This window comes from Jaculus jaculus, chromosome 1, assembly GCF_020740685.1.
Source record: "Jaculus jaculus isolate mJacJac1 chromosome 1, mJacJac1.mat.Y.cur, whole genome shotgun sequence".
In the NCBI taxonomy this organism is placed as follows: domain Eukaryota; kingdom Metazoa; phylum Chordata; class Mammalia; order Rodentia; family Dipodidae; genus Jaculus; species Jaculus jaculus.
Window position 1 is genome coordinate 103,413,669 of NC_059102.1, and position 13,279 is coordinate 103,426,947.

The following is a 13,279-nucleotide window of genomic DNA, read 5'->3' on the forward strand; positions in this document are numbered from 1 at the left end:
CCCATTCTCTCTCTCTCTCTCCATCTGTCTTTCTCTCTATGTCTGTCACTCTCAAATAAATAAATTAAAAAAAAAAAAAGCAAATGTTTAAAAAAGAGGAAGAAGCCTGAGGAGATTGCTCAGTGGTTAAGTGGCTTGCTTGCAAAGCTGCCAGCCCCAGTTTGATTCCCCAGTATTCACATAAAGCTGGATGCACAAAATGGCAATGCACCTGGAGTTTGTTAGCAGTCGCAAGACGCTCTGGTGAGCCCATTCCCCACCCCCACCCCACCCTCTCTCTCTCTCCCTCTGTCTTCTCCTCACAAATGAATAAAAATTTTTTTTTAAGAGAAAAAGATGGGCTGGAGAGATGGCTTAGCGGTTAAGCGCTTACCTGTGAAGCCTAAGGACCTCCGTTCGAGGCTCGATTTCCAAGGACCCAGGTTAGCCAGATGCACAAGGGGGCACACGCGTCTGGAGTTCGTTTGCAGTGGCTGGAGGCCCTGGCGTGCCCATTCTCTCTCTCTCTCTCTCTCTGATGCTCTCAAATAAATAAATAAAAATAAACAGTGAACATTCCAAACACTTAAAAAAAAAAGATAATTATATAGTTAATCCATGCAGAAATCCCATGTCTAACACCCTAGTCTCCTCAGCCAAGAGGTGGCAGCCTAAATGTCTCCTAAAAGAGGTCTAGACTAAATCCCTTTGTTCTGACTCCATCTCCAGATGCTGCCAGGTCTCACATAGGTGAGATGCTCCTAACATTTGAGGAGGAACAACCACTCTACCACTAAGCCACATCCTAGCTCGCTTGCGCATGCTCTCTCTCTCTTTTTCTCTTTTGTTTTTGATTAAAGGCATGTGCCACCCTCCCAGGCTTGGACCGCTTTTTCTTTATTTTTCTTTTGAGAGAGAGAAGCAGAGACAGAGAGAGAGAGAGAGAGAGAGAGGGGGAGAGAATGGGCATGCCAGGGCCTCCAGCCACTACAAATGAACTCCAGACACATGTACCACCTTATGTATATGACTTATGTAGTTACTGGGGAATTGAACCTGGGTTCTTTGGCTTTGCAGGCAAGCACCTTAGCCACTAAGCAATCTCTCCAGCCCTCCAAGCTCCTTTTTTAACTTTTAATTTTGGGACAGGATCTCACTAAGTTTCCCAAGTTGGTCTTGAACTTTGGATCCTCCTACTTCAAGCCTCTTGAGTTGGTGAGATTATAGTCTTGTACCACCAGGCCCAGCTTAAAGTATATTTAAGTATATCAATTTTATAAATTTACTATAAATCCTTTAAAACAGATTGAATGAAGGAATGATGCAAGCAGGCAGGAGAAGCTTGACCTGTGGGAAGTAAACCTAAGTTTTAGGCATGGGAAGTGAGCCTCTGTGAACAGGTTTCAGCCTTTAGGAATGAGAAAGGGGTCAATAACAAGTGAGGGATTAAACAGAAGCCTGGAAGGCAGGCTGAGGCTGCAGTGGCTCACAGACCACATCCTAAAATGCCTTTGGTACCAAGGCCATGGAGGTCTGGAAGAACAGAAAGTAGGTGAGGATCATAAGCAGATTTGAATTTTAGCACGCTTGTTGAGGCTGCTGGAGAGAGGGTCAGACTTCCGTCCTGGTCAGGACAAGGCCCTGGGGCTGAAAAGAGAGGACAGGGCCTTGAGGAAGAGGACCCTCAGCTTTGTCTTTTCCATCTGTTCTCATGAGTTCTAGGTGAACCTCCATGTCAGCTTTACAGAAAACAGTACAGGCCCCCTCTACCCCGGACACTTAGTTCTGTGTCTGCTCTCCCAAGGGCTCTTTCCCTTGTGATCCTGGAGTCTGTTTTAACTTTGTAAAGAGAAGCAGGTGGCCAGAAAGGGGGCAGAGGATTCAGATGTGATGGGGCAAAGAAAGGGACAGGAAGGACAGGAAAACTAGGGATCTGGGGACTTTGTGTTTTTGAAAGCAAGAACAGGGACACAGGCTTGCAAAATCACAGATGCAATTTTCATTCTGCAAAAATTCTTAGGAAACTAATTCACTACTCAGAAGTTGCTTTTCCACCCCAATGGGCTCTGATCCCCACCCCCCTAGTCTTCATAGCGGAGGCATCTGTCCTCAAAGGGTTGTCCCCTTCTAGTGCCAACACAATTTGACCTTGATCCGACTGCTGATAATAGGGCTGGGATTTCCAAGAAAGACCGAGGGTCATGTGTCCCCACGATTGGTTCTCTCCCTTCACCTCCCATGGCTTTATTTCTGGCTAGCCTGTGATTCCCTGGGGTAGGAAAACAGGGGAGAGGGGTAGGGAAGATGCCCTGACTTCTCCCCAGAAACTCAACTGTGGTGACTGGGAAGACAAAGAAAATTAAAAAACTCGGAGAGGGAGTGTTAAACACACCAAATCCCAGGGAAATAGACAGAGGCAAAGGGAAGTCCAAGAGAGAAAATTGAATTAAATTCAGTTCAACAGACATTTATTAGCGCCTACTGTGTGCCAGGCCCAGAGGGAACATTGTGTACAAAAGTACAGACGACTCCCAGGTTTTTGGCATGAGTGACTGGGAGATGATGGTGCCATTCACAGAACTGGGAGAGGAGGGCCTTGACATGTCCAGCTGAAAGGTCTGTGGGATGATGGGTAGGCAGGGGCAAGGATAGGGAGCCACAGAAAGTCCTCAAACAACTGAGTAAGAAGGGCAAGCTGGCAAGGGCACTGTGTTAGCACATGGAGTGGCTTGGGCATTCATCAAAGTCAAAGACCCAAGCTGATCTGGGTACTAGGGGGATGACAAGACAGAAACAGCATGTAGGAAAGAAATGTGTTGAGAGGGAGGGGAGGAAAGGTTTGAGGTGGAAACCATGGGAACCTTGATTAGAAGTCAGGAGGGGGCTGGAGAGATGGCTTAGCAGTTAAGGCACTTGCCTGCAAAGAGCAAGGGACCTAGGTTAGATTCCCCAGGACCAATATAAGCAAGATGCACAAGGTGGTGCATGAGTCTGGAGTTCATTTGCAGTGGCCAGAGGCCCTAGCACAGCCATTCTCTCTCTCTCACACATAAATAAATAAATAAATAAATAAATAAATAAATAAATAAATAAATAAATAAAAATAACATATTAAAAATAGTTTGAGGGCTGGAGAGATGGCATAGCAGTTAAGGCACTTGCCTACAAAGCCAAAGGATCTAGATTCTATTCTCCAGGACCCATATAAGCCAGATGCACATGGTGGCGCATGTCTGGAATTCATTTGCAGCAGCTGGAGGCCCTGGTGGGCCCATTCTCACTCTCACTCTACCTGCCTATTTCTCTCTCTCTCTCAAATTATATATATATATAAGTTTGAGGCAAGGTGGGTGTGGAAGCACACACCTTTAATCCCAGCACTCAAGAGACAGAGGTAGGAGGACCACTGTAAGTTGGATGCCACCCTGAGACTACTAGAGAATTCCAGGTCATCCTGGGCTATAGGAGACCCTACCTTGAACCCTCCCCACCCACCCCCCAAAAAAAGTTTGAGGCAAATCTTGGCTACATACAGAGTTCAAGGCCAGCCTGGGTTACATGAGACCCTGTCCCCAAAACAAACAAGTGAAACAAATTATTAAAAAAAAAAAACAAAACCCACCAACACTCCAGAGACTGAGACAGGAGGGTCTCCATGAGTTTGAGGGCAGCCTGGGCTACTAGTATGTTCCTGTCTCTTCCCCCATCCCCCCAAAAAATCAAAGAGTGAGAGAGACTAACTCTCAGATGTAAAGAGGGTATGATGGCCCTAGAGGTAGAAGGGGAGGCCAGACTGAAGATTGTCATGGGGCTTAAGGAGTTTTTGAGACCAAGAAAGAGCCCTGAGCTTTAGTAGCCAGGAGTGGGGTGGGCCAGTGGGACCACCACAGGGCTAAGAAGCTAGCTGCTATAGCTCATAAATTCCACAGGGGCTTATGAGCTAAGTATAGACCCCTGCTTTCCAGCTTCCCATTGTTCTTAGAAGCTCTGGTTGGTCTGGGAGCCTCACTCAGCCTGGTACAAGGGTAAAAAAAAAAGAATGAAAAGGCTTCCCCCAAGGCCTCTAGACTTCCATTCCTGAGCCCCTGATTTCTGGTCTTCCCAAGAGATTCCCGAGCCTTCTTCAAGCTCAGGAGTATTCAGTGGTTGGGAAAACCCTAGGGACCCTGAGAGTAATTGAAACCAGGGCTAAGACATTAGAAACCATAACGCCAACTCCCCAGCTCCCCCAGGACAGCTCCTGGTTTTCTTCTCACCATGATCCTCCCTGCTGCTGACAGCCTGGTTCTCCCAGGCCACCATCAGCTGGGTCTCTGACCCTCTCCCCCACACCAGCTAGAAGGGGCCTCTCACTAGAATGCACCCAAAGTCAGCCCCTGGAGACCTCTCCTCTGTGCTTGGAGAACCTCAGTGTATACTAGGTTAACCTCATCATTTTAAAGTGTCCCAAAATTTAGTCTTACTCCATACCCTATTTTTTTTTTTTTTTTTGCAGACTTTATCATAGAAAATTAAAGGTAGACAATGGGAAGAATTTCTCAATATTGAAAAAGAAAGGGGGATGTAGATGTGGGGCAGGACTGCCCTCAACTATCAGGTAGTCAATAAATACCTCACAGCCTGAGGCCCACCAGAATAAAGTGTTGGCTAGCTGATGAGAACCCACAGCAGGACAGGCTAGCCTAAGGCTGCTGGAGAGCTAGGACCAGTTAAGGGGTTCTGTGGCCTGAGGTCCCCTCCTATCTCTTTACTTGCTGTATCTCTCTCCCTCCCTCAGTCTCTGACTAAAAGAACTGAAAGCTGCTTTTTTTTTTTTTTTTTCCCCCTGTTGGTCTGATGGGAAAGTCCTCCCCCTGAACAACTGCCTGAAGATTCCAGGATTTTGAGATTCCCCAAGAGGGCTGGTGTGGGAATCTGTCTCCACCTCTATCTCATGTCTGTATTCTTGGCTATCAGTCAGACTGTAGGGTTCGAATACCTACTCTACCACTTACTGGCGTTGAGGCCTCAGGCAAGTGACTTAACATCTCAATTACCTCAGAAATAAAATGAGCCTCAATTACCTCAGGAGTAAAATGGGATCATGATAGTGTCTATTTCCTAAGACTGTAGTAAAGATGAAGCTAAACAAGATAGGTCAAGTGTTTAGCAGTAGGTCTAGCTAGTACTAAAGTGCCCCCTCCCCATATGCTGGCTTTCATCCATGTCTTTGTGTCTTCTTGTCTGTCCATCTTTTCATCTCTCTTATCTTCATTATCCCCTCTCAGTCTCTCTCTCTCTCTCTCCTGTCTCCATATCTCTCCTGATCATTTGTTCTCCTTATGTCTGGTAGTACAGACCCAAAGCTCCCCCCACACAGACAGCCTTGACTCTGTTCTCTCTCCTGGCACAACTAGGGTGGGCTGATACAGGGGCTCCCAGGGAGGTTTGTGATTCCAACATGGGATGCTTGGTATCAAGATCACGCCTGGGCCTGAACATGGGTGAATCACTGGCACTGAGGAGAATACTCATGTCTACGGCCTTTCCTGGATGGGGAAGAGAGCTTGGGGCTTGGCCCTACTGCCTCTTAGAGGAGGGGAACTTGTTCTGACTGCTTTGGCCACCCCCACACCTGGATCTAGGCCAAGTCCCCCATGACTAGTGCCTCCCTGAAGTTGAGGCAATCTTCTACAGAGCCCAGTACCAAAAAGAGAAGCCCTCCATCTCTACAGAGGGTATCTTACTTGCCCTCAAAACATTCTAGAACCTCCCATACCCCATCCCAAATTCTGTATAAGCATAATATCTTCACAGATCTCATTTCTTTTGTTCCTCTCTCAAATTTTGACCTGTGACTTTTGTATTTGCGTAAGTTTGCACACCCAAACTGAGGCTGCCAGAGACAGGAAATCACGGGTGGTTGAAGGCTATGTTCTCCACCTGACCTTGGGAGAAGGGTACAAAAAAAATCCAGATTTCAGTTCCATCATCAAATGCAAATGAACTGAAGGAGGGCAAACAAGACCCCAAATAAGGAACTGGAGACTGAGTATGCAGCAGACAAGAGCATGGGTAGACTACAAAAAGGTTGCTGCTCCGCTTTGTGCTCCAGCAAGGAGTCTTCACTGGGGGCCCAGGATTGGTCTCAACTAGCCTCAGACGCCCCCACACCTGGGCTTCAGCCAGACCCCTCACGTCATCTCTTGGGCAGAGGGCCAGCTGGGCAAGCAATTAAGACTCTTCTCTTACTTACCTATTCTCAGCGTCTTATTGCCTCAAGGTGCTCACCAGTGTCAAGGAGAGAAGAGCTGGGAGGGTACACTCAGAGAGGTAGAAACACTGGGCACAGTCACACAGGAGTCGGAGGCTAGGGCAGATCTGGTGTACTGGCAGCCAGCTGGGACCTGTCATGGGGATCCTGTGTCAACACTGTGACAGGGGCCAGATTCAAAACAAGATTTTATGTGGGGAAAGTGCCTAGGAATCCTTGAACATGTGGGCAGCTGGACTGGGGTGGAACATCCCATCAGGCAAGGACAGATGTGCAGCTTCCTGTCCTTCCCATCAGATAGAGACAAGCTTCAGGACAAAAGGTTCAGAGACAGAATCAGAGCAAATGAGAAAAGTCTGGGAGAGAAAGAAGAAATGAAAACTCTCAAGAGACACGGACTCAAAAACAGAGACACAGAGAAAGAGAGATGTGAGACAGAGAGAGCAACAGACACGCAGGATGTTAAAGCCATAGAATAGGACACATGGACAAAGACGGGCGTGGTGGCGCACACCTTTAATCCCAGCACTTGGGAGGCAGAGGTAGGAGGACTGTCATGAGTTCGAGGCCACCTTGAAACTACATAGTGAATCCCAGGTCAGCCTGGACTAGAATGAGACCCTACCTTGAGAAGAAAAAAAAAAAGAGGTGCAGAGACAGTGATAGGCAGAGAGAGGAAGTCAGTATCTCAGGCACAGAGCAACAGTGGCATGGAGGGTAGAGGTAGAGAAACCCAGAGGAAGACTGGCAAGGGAAAAGACAAGAGGTAGAGAGATGAAGAGAGCCAGGCAGAGAAAGAAAGGATCAAAACATCAGGGTTGGGAAAAGCAGGTGACAGAGGAAAGTCTCTTGGTCTCATTCTCTCCAGCCTGGTCTCCCCAGGGTGTGCCCCCCTCCTTGCTATTCACTTGTTTCCATGGCAACAATGAGGGCAATTCCAAATTTGCATGCACATTTACATCCTTTCTGTCTGCATAATTCAACAGGTTTCTGTGCATATTCATGAGAATGAATGAAGGTGACTCTTCCAATCCCTGCTTAAACCTGACTCTGGTGCCCCCTGCTTCCAGTATCTGGTTATGGTTTGCAGGCCCTGAACTGAACCTGTAAGACCATGGAGACAACATTCTACTCCCTCCCCTGCAACACACCCTTGTTCTTTTATTTCCAGGCCTTTCCCTTGGTTTATGCCCCTATGCCTGCTGGGGATGCCTCTATGTGGACACGCATGCACATGAGCATAGGCAGGGAACGACTACTGCTCACCCTGACTCCCTAGTGGAGGAGGGCCCTTAGCTACACTGAGGGCACGTGAAAGGGTCACATTGAGAGATATTGTGAAAGTGAATGAGCTGAAAGCTGACAGATCTACCAACAGAGAGGAACCTAGCTAGGATCCTGTGGCCTCCATATTGAAGCTGACAGACACCCAGGTTCTCCATATTGAAACCGACAGACACCCGTGCACCACGCCTTTAATTTCAGCACTTGAGAAAGCAGAGGTAGGAGGATCACCGTGAGTTCAAGGCCACCTTGAAAGTACCTAATGAATTCCAGGTCAGCCTGGACTACAGTGAGACCCTACCTTGAAACGCACCCCCCCAAGAAAGAATTTTGCCTTTCTCTTAGGGTCCCTGCAGTAGCTTCTTCACTACTGTCTGTGTTCTTTTCTTCGTTATTATTTATTTATTTATTGGTTTTTTCCAAGGTAGAGTTTTACTCTAGTCCAGGCTGACCTGGAATTCGCTGTACTCATGGTGGTCCTCCTACCTCTGCCTCCTGAGTGCTGGGATTAAAGGTGTGTGCCACCATGCCTGGCTCTGTTTTGTGTTTTTAATCCACTGCAAGCTTTAGCAACCAGAGCTCTTATACTCCAGAACAGTCTGATATTCCACCTCATGTCCTCCTCAGTGACTTCAAATGATTCTCCATCCCCTCCCCAAGATAAAGTTCAAACTCTCGACTAGGCACAGCCCTTCCAGTGTGGTCCACACCCATCTCTGAGACTCATTGCTCAGTCTCCTCCTTGAACCTCATTCATCAGTAATCATCTCTAAGCGTCTTCCCATCGCTATGCCTTGCTTTGGCTTCTTGTCATCTAGAACGCCCTTCCCATGTCTTTCCTAGTTCATTGTTCAAGTTTCTACACAAGCATTGCTTCCTCTTCCTTGAAGCTTTGCCTGTCCCCAGAGGCTAGGCTGGGGGTTCTGATTGCTGCAGTAATGAGCTGCCTGATTCTGCACCTATCACACTCTCGAGGGTGACATAGTGAAATGATCTGTCTATATCTCACATGAGATCGGATGTTCTGAGTCCAGTGTCTAGGCTGGCCGCAGAGTGGATAATCACTACCTTTCTGTTGAATGACAGAGAGGTCGCTGAGCCTCTTAAGGGCCAATTTCAAGCCTGGTCTATTTTGCTTCTATTTGCAGAGAGAATGAATGCTCTATCCCTTTGCAAATGCTGCCACCTTGTAGTCACAGATAGAAGTGCAGTCAAACGTCATCTACCCAGTGCAAAGGACCAGCGTAGGAGGAGTTGAAGGTAACCAACAAAATCAGGCCTCATTCCTGAGCTCCAGGCTAATAAGTCCAGTCAGATAACAGGGAGTGAGGAGCATGCCCTGAGGGAGTTCTCAGAGGTTGACACCTGTGTCCTTAAAACAATATTCTTTTTTTTTTTTTTTTGAGGTAGGGCCTCTCACTAGCCCAGGCTGACCTGGAATTCACTCTGTAGTCTCAGGGTGGCCTGGAACTCACAGCGATCCTCCTACCTCTGCCTCCCAAGTGCTGGGATTAAAGGTGTGAACCACTAATACCAGCACCAACAAAATTCTTTAAATTTTTTTTTTTTTTTTTTTTTTGGAGGCAGGATCTTGCTCTATAGCCCAGGGTATTCATTAAGAAGCCCAGGATGGCCACAAATTTACAGCAATCCTCCTGCCATATCTTCCAGAATGTTAACTTACAGGCATGAATGATCAAACCTGGATTTTGGATACTCTTGAATGTCAAGACATAATAGCCAGGACAAAGGTCAGAGGAAGAAAGTCTCATGGAACTTGTGAGGCGTTAGTGTGATCAGAATCCATAGTCAGGCCAAAGACTGACAGTCATGGGTGACAACCAGGCATGCCCTTAAGTCTATAAACCTGTAAATAAATAAACCTGGATCTTGTTTTCTAATATAGGAGAAGCTAAGGGAGCAGGGAATGATGAGGTCAGATTTGGCCGTGGCCATACATTTAGGGATTCAATATCAATTCCTTCATTAAATATTTATTGTAACTGGATGTGGTGGGACATGCCTTTAATGCCAGCACTCGGTAGGACAAGGAAGGAGCATCGCTATGAGTTCAAGGCCAGCCTGAGACTATATATAGTGAATTCCAGATCAGCCTGGGCTAGAGCAGGACCCTACCTCAAAAAACAAACAAACAAAAATATTATTGTAAGTATACCTACTACATGCCATGTGATGTTCAGGCTCCTTTGAATAAAATCCAGACAACTGCCCTCTTTTTTTATTTTTCAAGGTAGGGTTTCACTCTAGTCCAGGCTGACCTAGAATTCACTTTGTATTCTCAGGGTGTCCTCGAATTCACCGTGATCCTCCTACCTCTGCCTCTTGAGTGCTGGGATTAAAGGCGTGCACTACCATACCTGGCTTTTTCTGGTTTTTCGAGGTAGGGTCTCACTCTAGTTCAGGCTGACCTGGAACTCGCTATGTAATCTCAGGGTGGCCTCAAACTCATGGCGATCCTCCTACCTCTGCCTCCCAAATGCTGGGATTAAAGGCATGTGCCACCATGCCTGGCTCTTTTTTTTTTCTCTTTTGACAACTGCCCTCTTGGGGCTTACATTTTCATGAGGAGACAACAAACAAAAATATTAAGGCTGCCAGGTGTGGTGGCACATGCTTTTAATCCCAGAAACTTGAGAGGCAAAAGTAGGAGGATCACTGAGTTCAAAGCCACCCTGAGACTACACAGTGAATTCCAGGCCAGCCTGAGCTAGAGTGAGACCCTACCTTGAAAAAACAAAATACAAGCTGGGCGTGGTGGCGCACGCCTTTAATCCCAGCACTCGGGAGGCAGAGGTAGGAGGATTGCCATGAGTTCAAGGCCACCCTGAGATGACAGAGTTAATTCCAGGTCAGCCTGGACCAGAGTGAGACCCTACCTCGAAAAAACCAAAAAAAAAAAAAAAAAAAAAAAAACCAAAATACATATTTATAAAGGCTTATATTCAGAGGTAAACACACCAGGCATGGTGACACATGGTAAACTCAGCACTCAGGAGATGGAGGTAGGAGAATCAGGAGTGTGAGGTCATCCTTAGCTGCACAGCAAACTGGAGGTCAGTGTGGGCTACAATAAAATCCTGTCTGAAGACGGATGACTACTCTGTCCTGTCCAATTACTGTTATGGGTTGTATACTCCCATCCAGAGAAAAGACATGGGGACTGGAGAGATGGATTAACAGTTAAGGCACTTGTCTGCGAAGCCTAAGGACCCACATTCAACTCTTCAAGTTCCACGTAAGCCAGATGCACAACATGTACACAAGGTGGTGCACATACCTGGAGTTTGATTGTGGTGGCTGGAGGCCCTGGCACGTCAATTCTCAGTATCTCTCTTGCTCTCTCTCTCATTTAAAAAAAAATACAAAAAAAAATGGGTTGAAGAGATGGCTTAGCAGTTAAGGTGCTTGCCTGTGAAGCCTAAGGACCCAGGTTCGATTCTCCAGGTCCTATATAAGCCAGATGCACAAGGTGGCACACACATCTGGAGTTTGTTTGCTTGCAGTGGTTAGAGTCCCTGGTATATACATTCTCTCTCTCTCTCTCCTCTGTCGCTAATAAATAAATTCTTTAACTTTGTAATTACAAAAAGAGACATGGCTTTTTGTTTTCCTTTAGTATTTTATTTACTTGAGTGAGAGGGGAAGGCAGAGAGACTGATATAATAGAAAATGGGTATGCCAGGGCCTCTTGCCACTGCAAACAAACTCCAGATACACGGTCCATTTTGTGTGTCTGGCTTTATGTGGACACTGGGGAACTGGACCTGGGCCAGCAGGCTTTGCAAGCAAGCACCTTTAACTAGTGAGCCATCTCTTCAGCCCCAAGAGGTGGTTATTTTTATCATCGTTGAGGCTAAATACCCAACAAGAAGCTACTTAGGGGAGGAAGGATTTATCTTAGCTCCCAGCTTCACTGCAGAGGAGGCATGATGGTATGGTGGTGGGAACTTGCAGTGTGAGCTATTAGATCTCCACAGAGCAGGAAGCAGAGACAGAGCCTTGACCAGAGCCTCTGCTGGGCTATAGCCCATAAGACCTATCCCTGGTCTTCACAGGCTTATAACTATCTCATAATGCAAAATGCATTCATAGATATATTGACATCCCAACTTCCAATACCTCAGAATGTGATCCTTTTTGGAAGTAGTCTTTATAGGATAGGAGCAATCAAGTTACAATGAGGTCATTAGGGTAGAGCCTTTCCCCTCCTTTGATCTTAAAAGAAAGGGAAATTTGTAGATATACACACAAAGGAGTATGGTGTAAAGACACACATGGAAAAGCCTTGTGATGACAGAGGCCTGGAGTGATGCAGCTACAAACCAAAAGTGTCAAAGCTCCGGCAAGGCACCAGCAAGGAGACAAGTTTCAAAAAGAGATTGCCAGGTCAACACCTTATTTGGAATTCTAGCCTCTAGAACTGAAACAATAAATTCTAACCGCTCTAGTAAACTACCATGGCTACTTTCCTACCCCACTACAGAATCCCATCTCATTCCACCCCATATCTTCCTGAGGACCTCCAGGCCACTCAACTCTGCTTTTCCCTGTCTCACTCCTCTCCTGACCCAGTCTGGGTGTTTTGCCCCAAACTACATGTACTTTCCCTGTCTTCTTCAATAATCTTCATTTGCTCCTATTCCAAACAGTCTGAAAAAAACATTGCTGTTTTTTAAATATATATATATTTTATAAAAGCCAGGCATGGTGGCACATGTCTTTAATCCCAGTACTCAGGAGGTAGAAGTAGGAGGATCACCATGAGTTTGAGGCCACACTGAGCCTACATAGTGAATTCCAGGTCAGCCTGGACTAGAGTGAAACCCTACCTCAGGAGAAAAAAAAAAAAAAAATATATATATATATATATATATAAAATTTGATAAAGAATGGGCACTCCAAGGCCTCTAACCTCTTCAAACTCCAGACACATGCACCACTTCGTGCATATGCCTTTACATGGAAACTAGGGAATTGAACCTGGGTCCTTAGGCTTTGCAGGGACATGCTTTAACCACTGAGCCATCTCTCCAGCCCAACAGTACTGTTTTTTTGTTTGCTTGTTTTGAGGTAGGGTCTCACTCTAGCTCAAGCTGATAAGTTGACCTGGAATTTACTATGTAATCCTGGGGTGGCCTTGAACTCATGGTGATCCTCTTACCTCTACCAACAGTACTGTTTTTGAGTTCTCACCTATCTTGTGGGTACTGCTGGAGCTCACATACTAATGATTAGCAACACAAGTTAATGATCATCAACCTACACTGGGCTTATAGCCTTGCCTGACCATCTTCCTATACCTGCTTGTAATCTCTCCCAATTTCCATGGAGAGGACTTCTCGAATCCCTCATGTCCTACCTTTACCTCCACACCTACCTGCATACTTGCCTTACCCTTTAATTCCTTGGTTCAGTTCCCCACAAAGTGGTGCATGCATCTGGAGTTTTCAGTGGCAAGAGGCCCTGATGCACCCCTTTTCTCTCTCCCTGCACATAGATAAAATACTATGGAGTGAATTCCAGTTCAGCCTGGGCTAGAGGGAGAACCTACCGCAGGAAAAAAAAAAAAAAAATGACAGAGGCAAGCAGGCAAGGAAGCACAGGCCTTTAATCCTAGTACTGAGGAGGCTGAGGTAACAGTATTGCTGTGAGTTTGAGGTCAGGCTACAGAGTGAGTTCCAAGTCAGCCTTGGCTCAAGTGAGACTCTGTCTCAAAAAAATAAAATATGGAAACAGAATCCA